Source organism: Dipodomys spectabilis, unplaced genomic scaffold, assembly GCF_019054845.1.
Source record: "Dipodomys spectabilis isolate Male_0828 unplaced genomic scaffold, ASM1905484v1 ptg000081l, whole genome shotgun sequence".
NCBI classification, from domain to species: Eukaryota; Metazoa; Chordata; class Mammalia; order Rodentia; family Heteromyidae; genus Dipodomys; species Dipodomys spectabilis.
Window position 1 is genome coordinate 14,932,928 of NW_024870758.1, and position 27,610 is coordinate 14,960,537.

At 39.3% G+C, this 27,610-nt stretch overlaps 1 long non-coding RNA gene across 1 annotated transcript in view; it reads left to right on the forward strand.

The window, feature by feature from the left end:
- Positions 1-27,610, forward strand: part of LOC122110807 — a 158,356-nt gene that overhangs the window by 33,930 nt on the left and 96,816 nt on the right. The window lies entirely within an intron of this gene.

Consider the following 27,610-nt stretch of genomic DNA (forward strand, 5'->3'; position numbering starts at 1 on the left):
GCATTCTTATTTAGGAGGGATGTGGTTTGCAGCTTTCCTCCCACCGCACTGTGCACATGTACCTCCATATTTGTAATTCTAGGGGGTGACAAACTGTGCCTCTGGCTACAGTCAACTTTCCAGCCTGCTGTGATGGATGGGCATGAGAAACTTAGTGACCAGTGTCCTGTAAAATGACACAGGGCACCCTGGTGGCTCATTTTGAATTCCCAGGAATGGGCTTGCAATTTTAGTAAGAGGCAAAAAGTCAGACCAGCATGCTCCCAGAGCTCAAGCAGCCTGTCATGTCTTTATAGAAAGCTCTAAACAGCAGGGAGACTTAGACATCTACTAGACATAAGAGGTTAACTCTGAAAATACATTATCTCTGTATTTAGAAACCTTATTTTCATACATTTCAATTCCTGTGAAAGACAAGGTGGCTTGTAGCAAGAAGTGGTAACTATAACTTAAAAAGCTTTCCAGCAAGCACTCTGCTGGGGCAAGATTTTAAAGAGCCCCTTCCTTCCTTCCTTCCTTCCTTCCTTCCTTCCTTCCTTCCTTCCTTCCTTCCTTCCTTCCTTCCTTCCTCCCTCCCTCCCTCCCTCCCTCCCTCCTTCCCTTCCCTTCCCTTCCCTTCCCTTCCCTTCCCTTCCCTTCCCTTCCCTTCCCTTCCCTTCCCTTCCCTTCCCTTCCCTTCCCTTCCCTTCCTTTTTCTTTCTTTCTCTTTGCTGGTACTGAATCTTGAACTCTGGGCTTTGAGCTCTCAACTTTTTCATTCATAGCTGGCACTCTTATCACTTGAGCCTTTAGTATTGGCTTTTTGCTAGTTATTTGGACATAAAAATCTCAAGAATTTGTCTGCTTGGGCTAGCCTTGAACCTTGATCCTCAGATCTCAGCCTCCTGAATAGCTAGGATTATAGGTGTATGCCACCAGCATCCAGTTTATCTTCCTCAGTTCTGAGCTCACCTGGGCCACAGTGAAAACACTGTACCATTAGCACAGTGTAAGCCTCTCTCCTGGAAGTATCTCATGTCATTTTCTTAGATAAATTTCAAAGTGAAGAATGAACAAAACTTAATGCTGTGACTCAAGTCAGACACATCGATATGTATTCTGCTTGTCAATTGGCTGAAATGATCAGATGTGATTGAGAAAGGAGATTCCTAGGGTAAGGCATCAAGTCCTAGTGGTGTGGCTTTGGTTGAGCTCTGCTGCTACTCCCTGCAGGATGGACTTGTTGGAGAGGCTGCTGTGTTCTCTGAAGGTAAGGGCAGGGTCAGATACACACAGGAATGCAACAGTCTACATTGTTAATTCGCCTGGTAGACTGATCTTGCCAGGTCACAGTGCCAAGCTATCAGGCCAGTGGAGGACACTAAAGGGCACGCACCCATCTGTAGTAGTGTTGTGAATGCTGCTGAGATCTTGTGTTGCCGCCTCCCTGTACCCCTGAAGGTGCCATGATCCCTGGCAGAGGCCCTGGTGCCTCCTGCAATAGGGAGGTTTTCATTTGTACTGTCATTTGCTTCCTCTGTGTCTGTGAAATGCTTTGCATAGCCTGCTTTGAGGATTTGGAGGCCCAGTTCCCTTCTGTATGCCAATGGCTTGAATAACCACAATCTAGTAGTCACTTGATTCTTTGAAAACTCTGACCTTGGCCTTCTCTGGTAGAATTTTGATAGCTTCTGGGATGGCCACACAGCACCATGCAGAACAGTCTTCCCACTAATATGAGCCTAATGCCCAGCTAGAGCTTCTAATTTTCAGGACAGACATGGAGGTCTAGCTAATTTCACAACTTGGAAAAACAAATGGAATTTTTTTCCCATTTTATCTTTAACTTTAATCATACAAGTAATCCATGAATATACAATTTAAAAATTATACTTTGAAAAATAGTGAAGTCATCTTTCTTATCAAAATTAGTTACCATTATTATCACAATCTCAGACACATTTTTCCATGTATAAATACTTTATGGAGGGAGGAGTATTGTCCAATTGCAACCAAGTTTCTGGAGATAACAAAGGCTATCTATAAATTCTGCAGAGCACAAGTCAAACCTATTATATGACACATTCTTATTCTAAGATGCTACTATGTATCTGCTGGACTTAGGCAGTATGCTTATGATTCAAGGAACTATAACATGTATCAAAAGAGGTACAAACATAAGTAGATTCATTGCTGATGTTTACTGAAATGATACAATGGAAGAAAAATGGTGGTGTCGTTATTGATGAGATTTTTGTTTGTTTTTTTATTGTAAAAATACTGTACAGCAGGATTACAGTTACATGAGCAAGGTAATGAGTACATTTCCTATCGAGCATTGTTGCATCCTCCTTTGACAAATGGAAATTTTTAAGACACTGTCACTAAATTTTCACTCTATAGATCAACACACATGACTATAGTGTAAGCTACCTCTGGTTTGTGGAGCTTGTGTTTATTATTGAAACAAGTGTTAAGTTTTTAAAGAGGAGGTTGTAGAGTAAGAATCATACCGCGCACATGGTACTCAGGTAAGGGGTAGGTTTATTCATCGTTCTGGCTGGGACCAGGCCATGTTGGCACTCCACGGGGCTGGGAAAGAGGGTGTCTGGCCCTGGGCTAGGCCTTATCTAGGGTACGGGCGGCGGGGGGGGGGGGGGGGGGGGGGGGGGGGGGGGGGGGGGGGGAAGGTGTGACCACATTGAATCCAGATGTGACCTCAGCGGATGCAGATGTGAGCTCTTCCAGGTGTGCCAGTTGTCTAGGCAACAGGTACTGGGCGGAGACTTGGCTGCGAGGATGGCGGAGTCTGCTCACCATCCAGGAGCGGACCTCACAACAAGGTTTTGCTATATAGTGCGAGTTGAATTCAATTTTCTGCTTTGCTGTTATGAGTGCTGGGATTATAGAAGTGTTCCACCATGGTGGGTATGGAGATACTTATGAGCTCAACTCAGGTTTCTGAGGACAAGAGAGAGTATTTGTTGCTTATTGCTCTACAGTTTAGGCTGGTATCTAGCTGGTATCTTAACTGAAAAGATACCCACTGAGCAGAATTTAACTCTAGCCCTACCATTCCAGCTAACATTATATTTAAACTGATATTTGGACTTTAGCCATAGTGACAGATATCAGAGTGTAAAACTTATCTGAATGTTGATAGCTTTTAGAAGTTAGATTTTCATTTCTATGGCTGTTTTTGAAACAGACATTGTGTAAGGGTTTTGCTGAAATGATGATTTTGGAAGACAATGCAGATTAATTCTGCATTGAAGTTCAGAAGTGATGTTGAACTATCAGGCTGCTTTGAAGTCTCATTACTTATTAAAATGGCATTTCTATTCATATTTCTCGCCTCATTTTCAGTAACTACATTCTGTTTTTTAGCACATTCGGGTATTTGAAAAGTAATTTAATCCCACAGTGGGAATTACAAACCCAAAGGGGAGGTTGTGCTGGTGATGGTTAGATTTGTAGGGCTAGAAGGCACCTTCAGGAATGGACTGCCCCTAACTTAACCATGCCACACACAGGAGCCAGCAGCCTCCAGGCAAGGGGGGTTGTCATTTCTCTCAAGCTTGACATCTCACAACTTTTTGAAGCAAAATCGGACTTGTTTCCTAATTTTTAAATCAACTGTTTTTTCCTTCTCTCCCTCCTTCCCTCTCTCCTTCCCTTCCTTCTTTCCTCCTTCCCTTTGCTAGTACTGGGCTTAAACTTAGACCCTTGCACTCTTATTCTGCTTTACTTGCTCACTGCTGGTACTTTACCATTTGAGCCATGCCTCCAGTCTAGTCTTTAGTTAATTGGAGATGGAATCTCAGACTTGTCTGCTTGGGCTGACTTTGAACTGTGATCCTTAGATCTCAGCCTCCTGAGCTGCTAGGATTACAGGCATGAGCCAATAGCATCTGGCTGTGCCCATTTTTTAATCTCTAAGATAGCACTGCTTTGGTTGTCAACTGGCCAGAACACAGCAGAGCTGTATGTGTGTGTGTTTGTTTGCCAGAGCTGCCATAGCAAAGAAAACAGGATTCTATACAGTAGAAATGGACTGTGTCAAATGTGAAGTTAAACTGAAATCCAGGTGTCCAGAGGGCATTGCTTCCTCTGAAGGCATTGATGAAGGCTTTCCAGGGCTGTCTCTGGCTTCTAGTACTTTCCTTTTAAAAAAAATGCTTGTGGCAAGTCTTCACACAATATTATCCCGGTGTGCGTGTCTGTATCCAAATTAAGACACCAGTCATGGTAGATTAGGACTACCCTTTTCCAGTATGACTACATTCAAATTAATGCATTCTGCAATGAGTCTATTTCCAAATGATGTCACACCCTGAGATCCAAGGGTTAGAACTTCAACATGTGCATTTGGTGAAGGGTTCATAAGTCAACAATAATGGTAGGCCAACTATTAAATAGAACTAAAAGGTCTAGAGTGGTGGGATGTGCTATTTCTTTTGAGTTCTCTGGTATTTCTGGCTTTTAAAAATCCAGTACATTTTCTGTAGGATAATCACTGCAGAAAATACAGAAATTGTTTAACCATATCATTAGTATATGTTTTGGTTGTATCTCTGAAAATGTATGTCTATTTTGAAGAGATTAAGTTATAATCATAATGCAATTATTAAGCCTAAAAATTTAAATATCTTATGCACAACTATCTAGTTAATGTTTATATTTCTAATTGTTTTATGTATGGATATATACTGTTTGATCCAAATAAAACCTTTGTTAAATGTTAACAAAATAAAATCATGAGTTTATTCAATGTAGTGATAAAATACTTTGTGTTAGAATAATACAAAAAAAAAATCCAGTACTTTAGGAAATGCCAAAGTAGCATGCATAGATTTGCTCTACTTAAAAAGAGTAGACAGAGGTTAACCTTTATGCAGTTTTGGTTTAAGTCACAGAATTTTTCTTTGAGGACAGTAGTAAGATGTAAGCCCTTCCCTAAGTTGAGCTGCTGTGTACAAAGGTGACTGGATCTGAGCCTGTTGCTGTCAACAGAAAGATGCAGGTGTCTTTGTCAGAGGACCTAGGGCCTTCTTGTTTACTGGCTTCTTGGAGATCCCAGATAGAATACATAATAGAAGATCAAAGGCCTTTGTAATTACTTCCCCCCAGCAATTCTTGCTAATGCCTGCAGAGTTATTTGTTGGCTGTTTCAAGGACTGTGTCTAATTTCACTTTACATATAGACTTAGATGTTGCCTCCAAATTGCCTTGAGCTCCTCACCATTTTTCAGTTGGTGATTTTGTATAGCCCCATCATTTCTGAGCTGGTTTCAGAAGTGAAAGTCTCTTGGTGGGTGACTTGAAATCTTAGTCACATTTTTGAAGACTATCATGCACATGGAAAAGTGCGCATATAACAATAAATTTCAATGACTTGAACACACTGAACATACCTATGTAATGTTCCAACACCCTCCTGTCCTGTCCCCTCCTAGTCAGCACCCCATTATTCCTACTAAATCCTATCCCCATTATTATTATTTTTTTTGTCATGCTTAGATTATCTTTTTACTTTTTTTTTTTTTGGCTAGTCCTGGGGCTTGAACTCAGGGCCTGGGCACTGTTGCTCAGTGTCTTTCCTCAAGGCTAGCACTCTGCCACTTGAGCTATAGTACCACTTCCAGCCTTTTCTGTTTGTGTGGTTTTGAGAAATCGAAGCCAGGGCTTCATGCATGCGAGGCAAGCACTCTACCACTAAGCCACCTTCCCAGCCCCCTCTGTTTACATTTAATTAATTAATTAATTCTTTTGTTGGTCATGGGACTTGAACTCTGGGCCTGGGTGCTGTCTTGAACTCTTCAGCTCAAGGTGAGCGCTCTGCCATTTGAGCCACAGCACCACTTCCTGTTTTCTGGTGGTTAATTGGAGATGAGTCTCATGGACTTTCCTTGCCCAGGCTGGCTTTGAACTGCTGCCCTCAGATCTTAGTCTCCTGAGTAGCTACGATTACAGCTCTGAGCCACCAGTGCCCGGCTGTTTACATTTTAAAACATACTTAATTTTTAATTTAAAAATTCAGATAAATTGTGTGTATTACTATATAGGATTTTGTTGTTGTTGTTTTTTGCAGTGATAGGGGTTGAACTCAGGAGCTTTGACATGCTAAATAATCACTCTACCACTGAGCTATATCCCCTGACTTCTTTCAATCCACATTATGTGAGGTTTCATTCATGTTGTTGTTTGATATTCCATGTAGTCCTCTTATTTCATTAATGAGAAATCTGTCTTCTATATAGGTATTGTGTAGTTCAGTTTTGGAATCACATTCTGAACAGCTCTCAACACTTCTGCTGGTGAATACATATTCATGTGATTCATTTGTTACTCTCAAAGATTTGATTATAGGTCTCCCACCCCTGTTTACTCTATCTCCATGGGATATTTGAAGCTTATTTCTTTCTCTCCAGCAATCATCTGCAGTACGGTTGAGGAGAAGAGCATCTGATAGGGTCTCTTAAGTTTTCCAGCAGTAACATGTGGCAAGAGATGTGAGCAATGGCAACATGTAGGTTGAAGATTCTGATGGACAATAGGGATGAAATCCTGTATGTTTACTTTTTTGCTTTGATTGTGGTGGTTGACTGAGTTTACATCAGGAAGCAAGCTGTGCTTTTTTCTTTTTCTTGTAGTACATTCTTTCTATGATAAATGGTTCTGGGTGCCTAGGCTTGAAAGAATTCTAGGGTGAGAGATTTGCATGATTATATTTTGAGAGAAAAATACTGAATCCTTCCTCTTTGTCCCCTGTACTAAGTCCTGCTTTTTCAAGCAAAAATGACAAGCCTTCTGATTGTAAATTATATTCAGAATTTTAATTTGTTTTGCTTTTGTCTATAAGAGTATTTGATTTAGTTTTTTTTGATGGTAGTACTCAAGGATATTAAGATTAAAAATTAATCCTGCATGGAAATGCATGAATTAGGATACTTGTAAGGTACTTGAAAGTGTCTAGTGTTAGTCTGTGGCTGGTTATGTGAAGTTATTTGGGACTTTTCTTGCTCAAGTGGAGAGCCCAGGCTGGGTGGATTTCCATTGTATGGTTAATAATCACCTTGTAGTAAGGCAGCAGGAAAAGCTTGTCAGCTAAACTGGGTGCAGCCATAATTCAGGTCTCCCTTTCTACCTCATTGCCCATAGGAAATAAAGAATTCAGAGTGTGGAATTGTGTTCTCCTTGACTGCCCAGCTGTACCTCTACAGAGGAGATTCATGTGCCAGCACATGATATGGCTGTCAGGTAATAAAGACAGTGCAGACACCAAATCCAGGGACAAGAATCTGGGGACCGTGGACAGGGTACTCTTGAATGGGACTACAAAGGCCTGGAGCGTACATGCTGCGCAGTTACTCTGAAAAGTAGGGAACTTGGCTCATTCTACACCTGGATGTTGCCCCAACAAACAGCATTTTACTCTGTCTTCTCTTCTCCCACCTCGGTGTCAGACATCTCAAAATTCCACCTTTAAATGCTTCGTGATGCATCTTCAAAGAATAAGTACCTTTGCCCTAGATTACCCTTCTACCATGTTACACCTAAGATTTACGGAGCTTCTGTCTTGGCATCTAATGCTTAGTATTTTCAAGTCTACCTGCTGATTCAACAGTTTTATTTTTTTCACACTAGGTTGTGAACTGGGTTTGTGCATTGCCTTTGGTTGTTATGGCTTGTTAATTTCTTTAACCTGCCACAGTCTCTACATGTTAACTTGTTAAAAATCTTTTGGGACAGTCTAGACTAGGTGTTATGAATGCCCCACATTATTGTGTCTTGATGGCTTCCTTCTTTGCCATTTACTTACTCCTCTGTCCTGTGTATTTTCTGTAAGTGGAAGTTAGGTGTAGAGGTGGGAGTGGATTCTGGTTAAACATGGCCTGCAGAAAGCGTGGAGATGAGGCTATGGACTTCATATGGAGAGGTCCTGTCATCTGTGTAGCTGATGCTGAGCTGGTGACAGCTGCCTTTTCCCACTGTGACTGATATTTGGCATTAGGCAAAATGCAAATACGTTGTTTCTTAACAACTTGTCAACCCAGATTTTTTTTTTCTCTTTTCAGTCATGGGGCTTGAACTCAGGGCCTGTCCTTGAGCTTTTGTGCTCAAGGCTAGCTGTCTACCACTATTTAAGCCACAACTCCACTTCTGGTTTTGTCGTGGTTAATTGGAAATAAGAGTCTCACAGATTTTCTTGTGAGACTGGCTGGCTTCAAACCACAACCCTCAGATCTTAGTCCCCTGAGTAGCTAGGATTACAAGTATGAGCCACCAGCACTTGGTTTCAACCCAGATTTCTTTTTTCCTTATTAGGGACTGAACTCAGATCTTCCCACTTTTGTGGGTGTTTTATCATTTGAGCTATGCCTTCAGCATTAATCTGGGCATCTGATTCCAATTGTGTGTCTCTTGTTTCTGAAGATGAAAAGCATGAGCTACTCTGCCCAGCCATTACACCTCCCCCTTAGCTAGAATAACAGGTATACATCACTGAGATGGAGTCTCATAAACTTCTTTTTGCCCAAGCTGCTCTCCAATTGTGATTCTACAGATCTACATCTTCCAAGTAGTTGAGATGACAGGCTTGAGCCACTATGCCTGGCCTCAATTCAAATTTTAAACTTCCTTTGATCCCCATTGAAGCAGCTACTCCATTGGAATTTTAAAATAGATATTTTATAATTCTTTCATTCTGTCTGTATTGAGCTGCTGGCATTCTTGTGTAAATATTTTTTCTAACCATGTTTTCTGAGTATGGATTTGGGACTTCTCTTTAGTTCATATAGTATAATCAGTGATGGTTATGGTTATTATTACTATCATTATTAATTAGCAATACCAAGGTTTGAGTTCAGGGCCTTACTTGCTCTATTGTTGCTCTGTCACGAGTCACACCTCTACTCCTGCTTTATGCTGCATATTTTCTCAGACATATATAGAGTTGTGCAAATTTTTCTGCTTGGGCTCATTTTAAATGATGTTCCTTTGAATCTCAGCGTCTTAAGTGGCTAAGATTATAGGTATGGGCCACTGGCACTTAATTTCATATTATTTTTGACACTTTTTTTGTCCTTCAAGTTCAGTACCACAACTGATTGTGTGTTGTTTTCTGTTGTCATGCGTCTGGCTCATCTTCTAGGCTTTCCAAGCTAGATCTTGATCAGTCATTATTCTAAGAAATCACTGGTTTCTTTTTCGGGAAAATTCATTTAGAACCTCAAATCAGTGTAGCAGGTGGGATTCACGCTTATTCAATGGATGGAACTAGCAAGTGCATTTGAAAAAATTAACAGAAGTTCTCAGATTACTAGGCTATTGGCTTGATAGTGGTTTTACAGGGCTGCCTTTCTGCATCTATCCTCCTTTGTATGTCTAATGTAGAATTCTTGGTTCTCAAAGTAAACATGACCATGATTTAGTGCTGCTGATTGGGAATGAGAACTTTTGTATGGACAGAGAAACCCGTCTCGGATGATGTTTAGGTCTCAAGTACGAGGACAAGGACAAGGTGCCCGCGACAGTGGCAGCAACAACGAAGTTGCTTAACAGTGTGTGCCCGGCAGTGATTCAAGTCTTTGTAGCTGTGTTAACCAGCCCTGAGAGCTGCTGTGCTAATATTGCCCATACTGATGAGGAAACCGAGCCACAGTTGTCAGTTGTCCAGTTACATATCTTAGATCTGTTGGAGCTGGGTTTGCAGGAGATCAGGTTCTGCAGTCCACAGACTCAAAGGTCCACATGTTGACATCCCTCAGTGTCAAAAAGGACAGGTGTTTTTATGGATCCATTATTGATCTCTTGGTGTGCTAGGTCCCTTCAGCTTATTATTATTTTTACCCCATGTTGATGGCAAAGCTCATAGAGAGGAACCCAGAGCCAAAATTTAAAAGAAGTAAAGGAAATACAATGGCCTACTGAAATGGGAACAGGTGTTTCAACACAATCATTCATTTTTTTCCCCCACATTTTTTCTTCTTGCTTTGTCTCTGAGCACATTGAGTTAGTTTATTGACAAGTTGTGCTTCTGTGAGAGCGAGGCTGTTTAAAGTAGTTTAACCCTTGGCAACTGGCTTAAGATGGGTTACATTTAGAAGTCTTTAGAATATTCTGTCAATTGGAGTGTGGATGTAGGAAATCAGTTTTCTTTAAGAACCAACTTTTTCGAGAGTCAGTTACACAGTAGTAGAATACAGGAGGTGCTCTGGTGCTACGGACTATTGCTGAAGAACTCACCTAGAAATTTTTATTACAAAGTAACTTTTAAGGTATCTGTGATTTGAGACTGTATTCTTTCTCCAACATTTGTGCCACTAATGTGGAAGAATTCACCTTTTACACAGATTGTCCTCAAGTGGAGGTCAGATCAGCAGAGCCTCTTGGTTAATGTAGGCAGCTGAAGAAAGGTCCATTAAAAAAAAAAACAAAACAACTCCGTCAAAATCCAGATCAAAGCCAGGAAGCTGTTCTCAGGTGGAAGGTCTTTTCAGTGCATGAATGTATAACCGGTAAAGTGTTTTAACCAGAGTGCAGTGTGAATTACATGTTTCCTAATTTGTCACTCTATCTATCTATCTATCTATCTATCTATCTATCTATCTATCTATCTATCTATCTATCTATCTATCTATCTATCTATCTATCTATCTATCTATCTATCTGTCTATCTGTCTGTCTGTCTGTCTGTCTGTCTGTCTGTCTGTCTGTCTGTCTGTCTGTCTGTCTATTCACTTTTCCCCAAAAGGTGAATCTGTTCAGTGTAGAACATCTTGCCATATCTGCATTTAGTCTGTAATAATAAAACCAATAGAGGCCACATCTAGAAAACAGAAAGCAGCCACCTGTTCTTTTCCTGATCAGAAACCAAGTGTAAAAGGATGCTGGGTCCCAGATTAGTGGATACTGGGTTTACTTCACCCTTCCAGCCCCTCCTCTACCCCTATAGATCCAGGAGAGGATAGGAATCCCAGGAAATTGTGCAGTACTGGGGACATGGGCTTCAGGTATCACAAACAATAAATTTGGAATCGGGTACTTGTCTGTTGCCTTTCTCTCTTTATTCCAGGATATCATTTCTGAACAAAGCTGTCTCCTCTGCCAAGCCAAAGCAAGGGGGCAGGAACTAGACTCCGTTCTAAGGAAGTATAAACAACATAGGATTGCTTGTCTTTCTGTCCGGGCAGATGTGTTAGTTTGGTAGAGCTGCTGTAGCAAACCACCACAGTTTCAATCACAGAAATATACTTTTTCATAGTTTTGAGTCTTATATGGCTATGAGAGCAGCTGTGTTCCAGACCTTTCTCCCTGCTTCTGTAGTTGGCAGTCATCTTCCTGTGACTTCACGTTGTCTTCCCTTTATAACATGTCTTCTAAATCTCCTTTTCTTATAAGAACACCTGTTATATTGGAGTAAAGCCAACTCTGATGATATTTTATCTTGATTGTCTCCTTAAAAATGTTGTCTCTAAACACAGTTATATTCTGTCATATTCGGTCATCAGAACTTTGCATATATTGTTTCAGGGTGTAAAACTCTTCCCCTAACAAGAGGTAACGAAACACAATCTTTGTTTTGAATATTAAATACCATATTTGTAACTGAGACTATGTATCCTGTATATTTGTGACGGAGACTAGTAAAACTAAGCTTTCTAAAATCTGCTTGCTTCCCAATAGGAAAACAGAAATGAGAACAATAGTAAAGTTGTGATCTGGTGGGAGGATGACAAGTGAGGAATCTGGTCACAAATATGATCAAAGCCCACTATACACATGTATGCAAATGATCAAAGTGCACTATACACATGTATGCAAATGATCAAAGCCCACTATACACATGTATGCAAATGATCAAAGCCCACTATATACTTGTATGCAAATGATCAAAGCCCACTATACACATGTATGCAAATGGCATGATGAAACCTGGTATTTTATAAAATTAATGTATTCGAAAATGTTACATGATAAATATAAAAATATAAAAGATTAAGTTTAGCATGGGGATTATTTTAACTGTTGTTCTCCTTTCCATTTGCAGTACTTTTAGAACTTCAGATAGCTAAGGAAAGAAGGAAAAATTAGTTACCATAAATACCATTCTTTTCTTTTTGACAGTACTGGTGTTTGAAATTAGGGCCTCTCACTTGGTAGATCAGAGCTCTACCATTTGAGCCGTATCTCTAACCCTTTTTATTTATTTATTTGTTTGTTTATTTATTTATTTTATTATTAATACTTTTTTATTGTGAAAATACCGTACAGAGAGGCTACAATTACATGAGCAAGGTAATGAGTACATTTCTTATCAAGCATCGTTGCCTCCTCCTTTGTTTCCTCTTACCATTCCTTCCCTTCCATATCTCCCGCCCCTTCCCCTCCAAAGTTGTAAAGTTCGTTTTTTGGCACAATGTCTTGTACATCTCATTGTTGCAATGGGTCCACCTGTATCCCTATTTAAACGATTTGTCTTTTCCCTTCCCCTCCCCAAATTATACCAACATCAAATACAGTGAAAACAGGGGTTATACTGTGGGGGAGGGACATACAAAGCAACAAAGAAATAATCTCATAAATGTGTTAGAAACAATAGCAAGAAAGAAAAACCATTTGCGTCCTTATCTTGGGGTTCATGTTGCCTAACATCAACTTATCTGACCGTTGCTGCTTTTTTAAAATAGAATCTTGTGTTTTTGCTTGAGCTGGCCTGGCCCTCACTCTTCCTATTTAAAAAGTAAAGCAAAAACTGGGATGACAAGTTTGTGCCATCATGTACAGATTGTTATTGTCTCTGATAGGGGCTTGCTAACTTTATAGATGGACTAGCCTCAAAGCACAACGCTCTTGATTTTTACCTCTTGAGTAGCTAGTATTACAGGCATACCCAGCCTGATTAATACCATTCTTGGTTATAATATACTTCTCCAGCAACAAAATCATGCAAATCTTCTACATCTTGTGGAGCCTCAGCCAAGTTTTTCTCATCTGTAAACAGATGCTCATAGTTACTTGGTGGCAGCTAGCAGAATTGGAACTTAGTACCCAAGGAAATTTCCGTATCCTTTATATGTCATATGTGCTGTACTAGAACACATACAAAGTTTTGTTTTTAAAAAATGTGTCTCTTTGGGTCCTATCTTTGAATCTGAGATTTTAGATACAAAGTCCAAGAATTTATTCTTTAAACATGTGCCTACAGAAATTCTTAGGCATGTGGATTTGATAATTACTGCTTTATTGACAGGGCTTGCAATTCAATATCACCATTACACAATAATGACCATCTCACCTGTCTCTTTGCAGATAAATCATTCAGTACCTTGATGTCTGGGGCCTCTCATCTCCTTTCCACATTAGCCTTTGTAGGAACAGGCCTGGTATCTCATAGCTCCCCTGTCCTAGCTTCTCTGCCTCCTGCCTTTTGTATTGTTTATTCTCTGTGGCTATTAGATGTCTCCTGAGTTCCTTCTTTGTTCGTCTTCTAGAATCTTCTAAGGATACTCTAGAAAGCAGGCTAACTGTATAACTCTTTCAGAATTTTTTTTTTTTGAGTTTTTAGGTCCTAGGTGATTTGGGATGTGTTCCTAATCATGTGTGATCTATGTTCGGTGTAGGCTAGGTTACAACACCCAGAATGTTGTTAGCTAATCAGAAATAACATAGGAATTAATACATTAATATAGTAAATGATCTTTCGTGTGAAGTTTTCTGATTTTTTTTTTACTTTGAACAAAATTAATGATTGAGCATTTTGTATTTTCTGTTTGATTAGCCATTTCCACATTACATGGAAAAATTTGTAATGTTCATAGGCAAATTCCAGCCATATTTTCTTGGCTCCTGTTTTGTGCTGGTGGTACCCATGGCTCTTTTAACAGTTAAGAATCAGGTCATTTCTGTATATCTCTACCACAAGACATGCCTCCTGAAAGCATAGCATCTAGGTGAAGGAATTCTTCTGACTGTACATAATAATATTTAGTAAAATTTAAGTCAATTGCTAGAGATTTTAGTTAGGACTGTGTGCAGTGGTCAAACCACTTACTATGGTGTTGATAGCTTAGATTTTTAGTGGTGATAAACTGTTAAGATTGTGAGATACTAGGACAAAGGGAGTTTGCAAAGATGAGATAAAACAGTCTGAGCCTTTGAGAACAGAGAGGGAGAATGAAGACTAGATAGAGCTACCACAAACTTCCTGGGCATCTTTTGAGAAGCTGTTTGTCTTCTTGGAGGCTCAATTTTCTCTCCCTCAAAATGACAATAATTCTAGTTTCTAATGTAGTGAGGATCAAAAGATAGAATGTAGGTAAAGCATGCCAGAGACTGCCTGGCATATTGTGAAGTGTATTTGTATGCATGTTCAAAATCCTATGAATGTTGTTCTTAAATACTGAGAGAGCTATTTGGCACATACTGTAACCAACATGGATGGAGATCATTCCAAGCAATTAGTTCAACCTTCTGTTGTACAGAAATCTATTAGGATCCCCAATCAGGGTTGACTAGTAGATTTGATTTCAGCTTGGAAGGGGCCAGGTGGCGCTGATAGTGGCCAGGCCTTGTCTGAGTACAGTGGGAGAGCCAGGGTAGTCGACTGTGCAGGTTCTGGAGCAGAGATTGGAAACATGCCTGCTAAGTATTTGCCTGTCCTCTCCTCCAAATCATGGCTAAACTGTTTGGTCTGGGAATATTTGCTTCCATATATTTCCTCTTTTTTATGCTTGATACAATCAAATGATACTGCAAATGTATTAAAATAGTGGAGCTAGATGTAAATTCTTCTGGATGGTTATTCACACTATGTCTTGTGTGTTCAAAAATGTTATGATTGAATGGATAGATGAGAAAATGTATAAAAAGCACTGATTTTGAATAGTACAAGTGTTTTATGTATTAATAGCTTCCTGACTGTTGTTTGATGATGATTTTAGTTATTGTCATACAATTTTGCTCATCCTGTAGATGTTAGTCAACCTTTTAAAAGTGTTTATTTGGCTAGATGTATATTTGGCCTTGTAAATAGGCTACACCTATTATCCAAGCACTCAGGAGATGGATTATTGTGAGGGAGATGGTTGGTGAGTATGAAACTAATGTAGGCTGCATAGCAAGTTCAAAATTAGCGTAGGCTATATAATAAGACCTTCTCTCAAATAAAAATATGTATTAAAACATATTAATTGCTTGATAGGAAATGCACTCATTACCTCACTTATGTAACTAACCCCTCTGTAGAGTATTTTTACAAGAAAAACATGTAAAACAAATTAATTGCTTTAATAAATGCATTAAATACATTTGAAATTAAAATCAAGTCAAGAATAATGGCACACACCTTTAATCCCAGCTATGCAAGAGGAAAAGATTGAGAGGATTATGATTTGGAGGAAAAATTCGTGAAATCCTATTTGAGAAAATAAGCCAGAGCCATTGTTCCATGCCTGTAATATTAGCTACTCAAGAAGCTGAGATCAGCCGGGCGCTGGTGGCTCACGCCTGTAATCCTAGCTACTCAGGAGGCTGAGATCTGAGGATCCCGGTTCAAAGCCAGCCTGGGCAGGAGAGACCGTGAGACTCCTATCTCCAATAAACCACCAGAAAACCGGAAGTGGCGCTATAGCTCAAGTGGTAGAGCGCTCGCCTTGAGCTGAAGAGCTGAGGGACAGCGCCCAGGCCCAGAGTTCAAGCCCCACAACCGACAAAAAAAAAAGAAGCTGAGATCTGAAGATCATGGCTTGAAGCTATCCTGGGCAGAAAAACTCTTTGATACTCTTATCTCCAATTAACCACCCCCAAACTGGAAGTAGAGCTATGGCTCAAATGGTAGAGTGCTAGCTTTGAGCAAAAAGCTAAGTGCTCAGTTTCTTAGTTCATTCTCCAGTACAGGACCAGCACACATGCACATGCACACACGTGCACATGCATACACGTGCACATGCATACACACACATAAAGCCAAGTATGGTGAGACATACCTGTAATCCTATCTATGTGAGAAACAGGGAAGAGGTAGGAGGATCATGGTCCAAGACCAACCCTGGTACAAAGTGTGAGACCGTAGTTGATAAATAAAGTAAAATGGTTGGAAGTATGGCTCAAGTATGTGTATTTTAGTGTGTGTGTGTGTGTGTGTGTGTGTGTGTGTGTACATTTATGCTAGAGTTTGAATCATTAGTATCTCAAAGGCTCAGGTATCCTCATACTGTGGCACTATTGGTAGGAGATAGAACCTTAAGAATATTGGACTTAGGGGAGGATTGGACCTCATGTCTCGCTCCCTCTTCCTTTCCCTCTCTCTCTCTTTCCTTTCTTCTCTCTCTTTTCCCTCCCTCTCCTTCCCTCCTTCCCTCCCTCACCCCCTTTTTCTCTTTCTCTCTCGTCACTTGTAGGGCTTGAACTCAGGGCCTGGGCACTGTCCCTGTGCTCAAGGCTAGTGCTCTACCACTTGAGCCACTTTTTTGAGTAGTTTATTGCAGATAAGAGTCTCATGAGGACTTTTCTGCCTGGGCTGGTTTCAAACCAGGATCTCAGATCTCAGCCTCCTGAATAGCTAGGATTACTAGGCATGAACCACTAGAGCCTGGCATGTCTTTCTCTTTGTTTCGTAGCTATCATAAAGTGAGAAATCCTTCATTCATTCTCACTATGAGATTCTGTGCCACTACAGACCCAAAGCAGCATGACCAAGTATATGGACTGAAATCTCTGAAATTGTAAGCCCCCAAAAATCAGTTTCTTCTTTTAAGTTGATTATCTCAGGTGTGTCATCTCAATAACGGGAAACCAACAAACACTACTTACTTGAAGAATAGTAGGTATTTGGAATAAGGTACCCATAGCCAAAGCATTTGTTTTTCATATTTACGATGCAAAAATGTTGGCCCTCTGTACTCATATTTTCATTCTCTTCCTCTACTAATCGCACTAATAGTGTAAGATGGGGAAGGAGACACTATCCTGGGAATCTAAAATTTGGTGTCTTGGCACTTATTGTATATTGGAAGAGTGAAGAAATGATGTACATATCTCCATTGTTCTACTGTGGTGAGAACTTTTTGTCATTATAAGATGTTAAATTAATGATAACAGGTGACATTATTTTTTAAAAACCTTTCAATTTTAGAAATATATAATTCATCCTTGAATGGGCAGAAATCCAGCCAATGTCATTAACAGAACCTAGGCTTATATGCTGTTATTTTGGCTTTTTCCAAGTAGACCGATTTTCCACAAATGGAAAATAATTTCCAATTGACTAGAGGGTTATAATGACTTATATGGCAGAATAAAATCAACGTGCACTTCAATAATATGATGAAATTGGCTTTTCAAGTATTTCCTTTGCATTTGACACTTCATTTCTTTTGGCTTAAAAGAGGTCAAGAGAGGTATTCATAGAATATTAGAAGTGAAAATCACCTTTGTTAATAAGGTTAATATTCCTGGCTATTTCATGCAGAATTGCTTATAATAAACCAGACTAGCAAAATTCTGCTCATAACACTTGTTATAATTGGAGATGCTATGGTATCTTTTGGTTATTTTGAAAGAATATTTCATTTCTCAAAAAGTGAACTCAGTCTATGAAGGGAGATAGAGATAGAGAAAGTAGAAAGACTTTAAATCTTTAAAAACTTGATGCAAAATAATAGAAGTTTGCCTTTATTTATTTATTTATCTATCTATCATGTTTCTAGTAATTGTGTATTTTATGAGAGTTGTTATTCATTTTAAAAGCATGAGAGTGTAAAACTACATTTAGTAATATTATATGTTAAGCATGTTAACAGATTGAAGAGTGATTTATATTCAGACCTATTCTTTGAGTTTGGTGATATTACTTTTTTCTTGAATTTGTTCTGGTTTATTCAGATTACTCTGAACATATGTGGGTACCTTGTGCTAGAAAAATGCTTAAAGTGTGATTATCTATGCAATAGAGGAAGCCTCTCTTCTTGAAGCTTTTGTTTACTAAGGAAAGATAAAGTAGCTTTTACAGATATTTTGATTTATCCCAAATGTTGTAATAAAATATACCAGTTATATTTCATGTGTATGTTATTTATTCTGGTTTGTTTCTGTGTCTTGCAAGTTATAATTTTGGACCAAAGTATAGAATCTTAAAACAAATGAATGACTTTACATTTGTCCTTATTTAAATGTACAAATATAATATTCATGCACATATTGTTTATATATTGTTTATTGCTTATATAACTATATATCTAAAGGTTATCTAAAAAATTAAAGGAGGAGATTATATATAAGTACTGACAAGGTGTATATATATTATAGGTTGTTTATATGGGATATATATATATATATAAAGATTAAAGATTTGGTTCATTATTATGGTCTATTGAGGACACTGGATCTTGCTTTATAATACATTTATTTTGCCTTAAGTTTTAGGTCTTTGGTATTTTCAATAATCCTGCCAACTCTGTCCTCATTATTATTATTCTTAGTATTTTATTTTATTGTCAAGGTGATGTATAGAGGGGTTACAGTTACATATAAGTAAATACTCTCCTCATTATTTTTTTGTATTTTATTTTTTATTGTAAAAATACTGTACAGAGGGGTTACAATTACAATGGCAAGATAATGAGTACATTTCTTATCAAGCATTGTAACCTCCTCCTTTGTTTCCCCTTCCCATCCCTTTCCATCCTCCTCCCCCCCCACTCCCCTCACCCAATCCTCCCCACCCCACCCCCACCACCAAAGTTGTAAAGTTCGTTTTTGACATAATGACTTGTACATCTAATTGTTGCAATGGGTCCACCTGTATCCATATTTAAACGATTTGTTTTTCCCCTTCCCCTCCACAAATTATACCGACATGAAATATAGTGAAAGCAGGGGTTATACTGTGGGGAAGGAACATACAAAGCAACAAAGAAATGAGCTTATAAATGTGTTAGAAACAATTGCATGAAAGAAAAAAAAACATTTGAATACATACCTTAGGGTTCATTTCCCTAACATCACCTTATCTGACATTTTCTGCTTGACTCAGACATATACTAGATATTGCAAATAAGGGAAACCATGGGACCTATGTTTCTTTGGGCCTGGCTTACTTCACTTAATGTAATTTTTTCCAAGCCTTTCCATTTCCTAACAAATGGGGCAATGCCATTCTTTCTGATGGAGGCATAGAATTCCATTGTGTATATATACCACATTTTCTTGATCCATTCATCTATTGAGGGGCATCTGGGTTGGTTCCATATCTTAGCTATAGTAAATAATGCTGCAATAAACATAGTCGTGCTGGTACATTTAGTGTAGTCTTGTTTGTGATCATTTGGATAAATGCCCAAAAGTGGGATTGCTGGGTCATAGGGGAGCTCTATGTGGAGTTTTTTGAGGAAACCTCCATACTGCTTTCCAAAGTAGTTGAACAAGATTATACTCCCACCAACAATGCAGTAAGGTTCCCTTCTGTCCACATCCCCTCCAGCATCTGTTGTTATTAGAGTTCTTGATTTTAGTCATTCTAACTGGGGTGAGGTGATATCTTAATGTTGTTTTGATTTGCATTTCTTTTATGGCTAGGGAGGTTGAGCATTTCTTCCTGTGTCTATTGGCCATCCTTCTTTCCTCTTCAGAGAAGTTTCTCTTTAAGTCTTTAGCCCACTTGTTTATTGGGCGGTTGTTTCTTTGAAGATTTGTTGTTGGGGGATTTAATTTTTTGAGTTCTAGGTATATTTTAGATATGAGACCCTTGTCCGTTGTATGGCTAGTAAAGATCTTCTCCCAATCTGTGGGCTTTTTATTGATCTTTCTAGCTATAGCCTTTGCCATGCAGAAGCTCTGCAATTTCATGCAATCCCATTTGTCCAACCTTTCTCTGATTTGTTGTGTTTCTGGGTCTCTATTAAGAAAATTTCGGCCTGTGCCAAGGAGACCTAGGGTTTCTCCTATTCTATCCTGTAATCTTTTCAGAGTGTCTGCTTTGACTCCGAAGTCTTTGATCCATTTGGAGTTGATTCTGGTGCAGGGTGATATATAAGGATTTAGCTTTAGTTTTCTGCAAGTAGTTAACCAATTTTGCCAGCACCATTTACTGAAGAGGCTGTCTTTCTTCCATTCTATATTTTTAGCTCTCTTATCGAAGATTAGATGGCTATAGGTCTGTAGGTTCATTTCTGGGTTTTCAATTCTATTCCATTGGTCCTGAGGTCTGTTCTTGTGCCCGTACCAATCTGTTTTGATTACTATGGCTTTATAGTAAAGTTTGAAATTTGGATACTCTCCTCATTATTTTTGAGCAGAACAAATCCAAAACTAATCATGAACCCTTCCTTTAATGAGCTTCCTATGGGCTTATATTCTTTGTAATGTCATTCTTTGGTTTTGAAAGGCAGTCTAAATCTACCAACATGTACTAAAGTCCAGTTTGTATTCTTGTCATCATTTCATTTATATGTCTGTCACTCTACCTGTAAACCAGTCAACATTGATAAGTCGCACAGAGAATCACATGCTGTGTCACTTCTGCAAATAAAGTATAATGAAGTTGCTGGCTGTAATCCAGGAAGGGAGGACATTGACATTGAAGACAATTTTAAGATGGGGTTGCAAATTTAAGCCAGTTTTGAGGACCATATTTTCAGAAACAGTGGATTCAAGATGGAGGCTTGCTGGCAAGATAATTAAAGATCCTTGGGGATTTGCACTGCTGGTGATATAGTATAGGTATTTGCATTTTGTTTATCAGTTGAAGATACAATTTTATAGACTTTTCTACATGGTCTGGCAGTGTTGTGGATAGCTAGGATTATAGATGTGAACCAGCAGGACCTAATTCTTCATTTGTGTTTCCTATTAATCACTTTGAGATTCCTTTGCAACAATTTTGTCTTTCTAATTCTAACAGAAAAAGTTTTCCTGACCCTTTTCTGTTGTTTCTGATAAATATTACCTTGACATTGTGGAGTTAGTATAAAAGTATTGAAACAATAAATGGACAAAATAAACATATATACTAAATAAGAAGATTTTGTCCAGCAAATGAGAAAATAACTATCGATGTAATGTTTGGTACTGATTTAAATTTTTTTGGTTCCTGGCTGTGAATAAACAGACATAATACATAGTATTTAAGTAAAGCTGTTGTTCCCTTTTCAGATGCTTGGTCACCCTCAAATATCAATATGCAATTTTACTAAATAAAGGTGAAGGAAGTTTTGATAATGAATTTCTATTTCACATAAACAAAAAGCAAATAGAGCCTTATAACTTTGGGAAAACCAGGAGCATGATAAAATCTCGGGGAAATATTTTGTACATAAGGGCCTGAATTGGATTTGCTAAACCAAACATTGAAAGGGTTGTCTTTAAAATACCCTATACCCCAGGCTAGGGAAAATAAATAGTGGAGAGACAGCTACTGGACTAGCCACTTGGGGATCAGGTTCTGGATGTAGTATTTCTTTGAACTCTAGAGAAGTTACATTTCCCATAAGACTGGTAGGTAGCTTTGAAAGCATTCATCAGCTTACAGACTTAACTTTGTGAAGAAGGGTAATTAAGAACAGATTTTTATAACCAGGTTGCCAGTGGCTCATGTTTATAATCCTAGCTACTCAGGAGGCTGAGATCTGAGGATCGTGGTTCAAAGCCAGCCCAGGCAGGAAAGTCCATGAAGCTCTTATTTTCAGTTAACCATTAGGAAACCAGAAGTGGCACTGTGGCTCAAGTGGTAGAGCGCTTCCCTTGAGCTAAAGAGCTGAGGGACTGCACGCCTAGGCCCAGAGTTCAAGCCCCATGACTAACCAAAAAAAACAAAAAAAGAACAGACTTTATTATAAGAATATTTAAAACTAAGGATCAGGAGTATCATTTTTCAGTACTTAATTTAAGTTTTAGTTCTTGTCAACAGCTAGACTTAACTGGTTACTTGGTTGTAATTAGAGAGTCGAAAACTACCATCATATTGTGGTGGCTTCGTTTGCTTAGTGTTACAGTGCCATTTATCAAAGGAATTTTAAGGGGGACAGGTACCTGTCACAGCTGGGTGTCAGTGGCTCACGCCTGTAATCCTAGCTACTCAGGAGGCTGAGATCTGAGGATCACGGTTCAAAGCCAGCCAGGCAGGAAAGTCTGTGAGGCTCTTATCTCCTGTTAACCACCGGAAAACTGGAAGTAGCGCTGTGGCTCAAGGGGTAGATTGTTAGCCTTCAGCTGAAGAGCCACTGCCCAGGCCCAGAGTTCAAGCCCCACAACTAACCAGAAACAAGAACAAGAACAAAAACAACAAAACAAGTAGATGCCAGGAGATATTGGTAGCTTATGCCTGTAATCCTAGCTTCTCAGGAGGCTGAGATCTGAGGATCACGGTTCAAAGCCAGTTCAGGCCGGAAAGTCTGTGAGACTCTTATCTCCAATAAACCACCAGAAAACCAGAAGTGATGCTGTAGCTCAAGTGGTAGGGCGCTAGCCTTAAGCTGAAGAGCTGAGGGACAGTGCACAGGCCCAGAGTTCAAGCCCTACGACTGTCCCCCGTTTTTATTTTATTTTTGTTGGCATTACTTAGGTTTGACTTAGGGCTTTGTGCTTGCTGGGTAGGTACTCTACTTCTGAGCCGCACCTTCAGGACATTTTTGCTCTGGTTATTTTGCTTGGCTCATTCCTGTACTGTTATTTTCCTATTTTAAGTTTCCTTTCATACTCGACATGATAGGTGCCATGGTAGCGTCTTTTTATTGAGGAGCTTATGAGTTTTCTGCCTGGAGCTGGCCTAGAACCACAATCTTAGCCTCCAGTGCAGTTCTAAAGGCATGTACCACCATGCCTGCTATTGATTAAGAAAGGTGGCTCAGATGCATGCCTGGGCTGGCCTCAAACTTGATTCACAATCTTAGCCTCTTAAACAGCTAGGATTATGGCATGAGCTAACAGCAACCAGATTTGTGCATTTTTTTTGAACATTTAAGAACTTTTACTTTAAAAGGCTTACAGCATGAAAGTCAGTTATGATTAAGAGAATGGCAAAAGATTGAAAGGATAGTATGCAGTTTCCTCTTGAAAAGCATAGCATGAGGTTCAATGTGAACCTATGCTCTAGATAAATGTAATTGAAGCCATTTGACTCCTAGTGAAAATTATTATGCTTGGTCAGCTGGTTTTTTCTTTTCCATTGAATGCAGTAGAGCCTTGTGATTTGTATACACATAGGTTGAACAATAAAAACTGTGTATTCTAACTGGTTTGGTTAATTATTGCTCTGTGTTCAGTGATGAAGCTATTGGGTTTTGTGGAATGGGAAAGGGGAGAGCAATGAATTGGGGTGGGGGTGGGGGTGCATGGGAGAACATAGGACTTAGCAGGAGATCCCAAGAAAGTGAGAAAACGTGACAGTGAGAAAGAACAAACAGTAGAGGAGGTCGTTGGAAGGAAAGGAAAGGAAAAAGAGAGACAGACAGGGAGAAACAGAGAATGTGTGTGTGTGAGAGAGAGGGAGAGGGAGAGAGGGAGATAGAGAACATGAGAGCCAGTGTGCTCAGATAGACATAAACAGACATAGACATACACAGTGAGATAGAGAGATAGAAGACTTACATTCAGATCAAGAGAGAGAGAGAGAGGCATATAGTAAGAGGGAAATGTACAGAAACAAGCACTAGAAAAGGCAGAAGAGCCACTGGGAGAGGAAAACCAGGAAGAGGGCAGTCAACACATTTGAAGAGGTCCTGTGTTTTCTGTGGCTGCTTGGTAACCCCAGAAATTCTCTTCCTGAGTTCCATAGATCAAACCCAAGTATATTGTATGCTGGTTATTGAACAGAAAATCATTTGAAAGGTAAGTAGCTTAGTTACCCCTATGGGTTAATTTCTTTGGTTTGTACCTAGTCTATGCTTTCAGAGCTGAACTTGGGTCCTGAGCTGCATTAATCATTACGTAATATTAATATGTAAATGAGTTTACCCTGTTTCAAGTCAGTTTCAATCAGTAAGTAATTATGAAAATCAGTCTTAAAGATTCTGTAGAAAGGTGTTACTTTCCAGGTAGTAATTAAACCTCTCCATATCCCTGGGGGGTTGATTTCTTTTTCTTTTTTTTTTTTTTCTTCTTACTTGGTGTTGTGGGTTCCACCTGTCCCTCTCCCCTCCTGCCCCCCCCCACCCCATCTTGGAACTTCCTGCAGGTGAGAAAAGGTAGCAAGTTGATGACTGAGGGGTTCAATGGTTGTGGCGGGTAAAGGGCTCTTCAACAAAAGAAGAGCACGAAATGAATAGTATGTTTTAGAAAATAAAAAAGAAATCAGCTGTTGTCTCCTGGTCTACAGGGAAAAACTTAAAAAAGAAAGAAAAACAGTGATAACAGACACTTTAAACCTCCAGTTATTCATGGGCATATTTGTGTATGTGGGATGGTGTGGGTGGGGTATGTGTGCTGGTCTGGGGGCTTGAACTCAGGGTCTCACATACTCACCTAACTTTTCCACTTGAGTCACATCTCCACTTGTGACTTTTTGCAGGTAATTTGGAGAGAAGAGTCTTATGAATTTGGGTTTCAAATCTTCATCCTTAGATCTTAGCTTCCAGAATGGCAGGGATTATAGGTATGATAGACTGGCACCTGGCTTATGGTAGTATTTTTGAGCCAGACCTCAAAAATACGTAGTTAAATTTCTATCCTCAATGGGAGACAACTGTTGCATCCAGCGCAGCAAGGTGTGTAAGTACCTAGACAAGTCACAAAGACAGCCTCAAGAAATCAAAGCAGGGTATCTAGGGGACATCTCATCTCACCAGACAAAGGCCTCCAATTCCTCTCCCAGGCAGATTTTATAATCCAGCATGATGGAAGTAGGAAAGGCAGTGAATGTGGGACATAATTTGTGATAGTTAGATAAGTTTCTTATTTTAAAACAACACAGACACTTCTCTTAGTAAAAACAACCACAAGCTGAGCATAACATTCTTGAATAATATCCTACTTCTCCATCCTGATCTTGGATAAGAGCCAGGGCCACTATGCGCCTTGTGCATGCCTCTGCACTCCCCTGAGCGACCCTGGTCCCGTAGGCATTCTTGGCATTGTGCCTTTGCATTCAAGTGTGCTTAAGAAGAACAGTGGTAGTCAACAAGCAACCAAACATGCTCATCCTTGAAATTTCTTTTTTAAAAAAGTATTTTTATTATCTTTAGTTATACAGAGGAGTTGTCATTCAACAAAGCAGTTCATGAACACAATGTGTCTTGGTCAATGTCACCCCTTCCAACATTCTCAGCTATGCTTCCCCACCCACTCATTTCCTTACTTTTCTTAATTTTTTACGGTATACCTTGAATTTTTTTGGTTTTAGCAGATAATCAGTTATTTGCTAATAACAACCCAAGCTATTATGATGATGATGATGGTGATGATGATGATGATGGTGGTGGTGGTGGTGGTGGTGGTGGTTAATAAAGCCTTACAGAAGCTTTGTGATACTAGAGAAGTTGTGCTAGAAAACTTGTGGACACCTTGTACCACTGTTCTTCTCTGCTCTGCCCCAGCTTCCACACAGGGAACCTCTCCCCAGGAAGGGCGGGGCAGGAGCAGGTGCAAACACTGGTGCTGCTATTCAAAGCTATGTCTGCTGAGGTTGCAAACTTCACAGCAGGGTGCTAGAAAGGAATGTACTTTTGTGCACACCATGGGGGTGGGGGTGGGGATGCATTCTGGAGGGAAGTAGGTTTTCCAGATAAAAGACAGGCCCTACCTAGTTCAACTTATAAAAATGTATCTGTTGTTTGTGTGAAATTTCAGAGTATCCTGTGTTTTTATTTGCTAACCTAGCAACCCAGAGAGTCACTTCCTTTGGAGAATGTCAGATCTTAATGATGTTAGCTGGGGAATAATTAAGCCTGTCAGTACCAGGTCTGTGGCATGTTCATCTCTTCTGGAATTCTTTTTTTTTTTAATTTTTTTTCTTTTATTGTGAAAGTACCATACAGAGGGGTTACAATTACATGGGCAAGGTAATGCGTACATTTCTTTTTTTTTCTTGTTTTTAATGTTTTTTTTTTTTATTGTGAAAATACTGTACAGAGGTGTTACAATTACATGGGCAAGATAGTGAGTACATTTCTTATCAAGCATTGTTCTCCTTCCCATCTCCCCTCCCCCCCTCCCCTCCCCCCCCAGCCAAAGTTGTAAAGTTCGTTTTTCTTTCCTTTTTTTTTTTTTTTTTTTTTTGGGTCCGGTTGTGGGGCCTGAACTCTGGGCCTGGGCACTGTCCCTCAGCTCTTCAGCTCAAGGCTAGCACTCTACCACTTGAGCCACAGCACCAATTCCGGCTTTTTTTCTTTTTGCTTATGTGGTGCTGAGGAATCAAACCCAGGGTCTCATGCATGCAAGGCAAGCACTCTACCACTGAGCCACCTTCCCAGCCCCTAAAGTATGTTTTTCAACATAAAGACTTGTACATCTCATTGTTGCAATGGGTCCACCTGTATCCCTATTTATAAACGATTTGTTGTTTTCCCTTCCCCTCCACAAATTATACCAACATCAAATACAATGAAAACAGGGGTTATACTGTTGGGGAGGGACATACAAAGCAACAAAGAAATCATCTTATACAATCATCTTGTAAATAAACAATCGCATGAAAGAAAAAAAATTTGAATCCTTATCTTGGGGTTCATTTCACCTAACATCAACTTATCTGACCTTTTCTGCTTGTCTCAGACATATACTAGTTATTGCAAATAAGGGAAACCATGGGACCTTATAACTTTTTCTTTAAAACATTTTAAACTGCTATTATTAAGGCAATGTACAGAAGGGTTACCCATTGTATATACCGATGAGTATATTTCTTTTGGGGCAAGGTCCCCCCTTCCTTTGCTCTCAGATTTCCCTTCCTTATCCCAAACACAAGTTGCTTATACCTTCTTCTTAAGAAAGCAGAGGTAGATGTAATTGGAAATACTTTAAAGAAAGAAGGCAGAGTTTGTGGATCAGGTATTGTTAAAGACTTAAAGGAAATTACAGAGTAGACAACTAAAGAAAGCCTCTTAAATAAATTAGATTGCTATACCAACTTTGGGAAGTCAGTGGTGGTTGATCTGTCAGAAGATCCATTGTGCTTGAATATAAAATTGGCAGTTTTCTTGAGGGTTTTGGTCATTTTATCATGTCACTAAATGATTTTTAATACACAGATGCAAGATAGAGTGTTAAGCTGCTTTTGGGCAGTGTCCTTTAAGGGTCTTACAAATAGAAGAAGTAAATAATTACTGATACATTATAATTTTTTGTTTGTTTTTTTGAGGTGGAAAATCCCAAGAGTTAAAAGTCCCAGCTCAGTACTCCCCCTGAAAGATTTCAGCACACCTTTGTAAGTGCCACTGTGTGTACATCCTGAATTCCACTTTGAGTCCCTGAGACCAGTTTCTGACGTGTTCTAACTTTTACATTCTCAGACTGATTTTGGTACGTGGTTTTGAAATCTGCTTTATCTGTGTGAATTGTAGAGGACATGACCAAGGAGATTTAAAATGAGGGTTTGATTTATCACTTTGCTTTTGAAAGTTAAGCTTATCTACTGTATGACTATATTGGGACTTTGTTTTATATAGATATGACTCTACACATATTTTTTTCTTTTTAA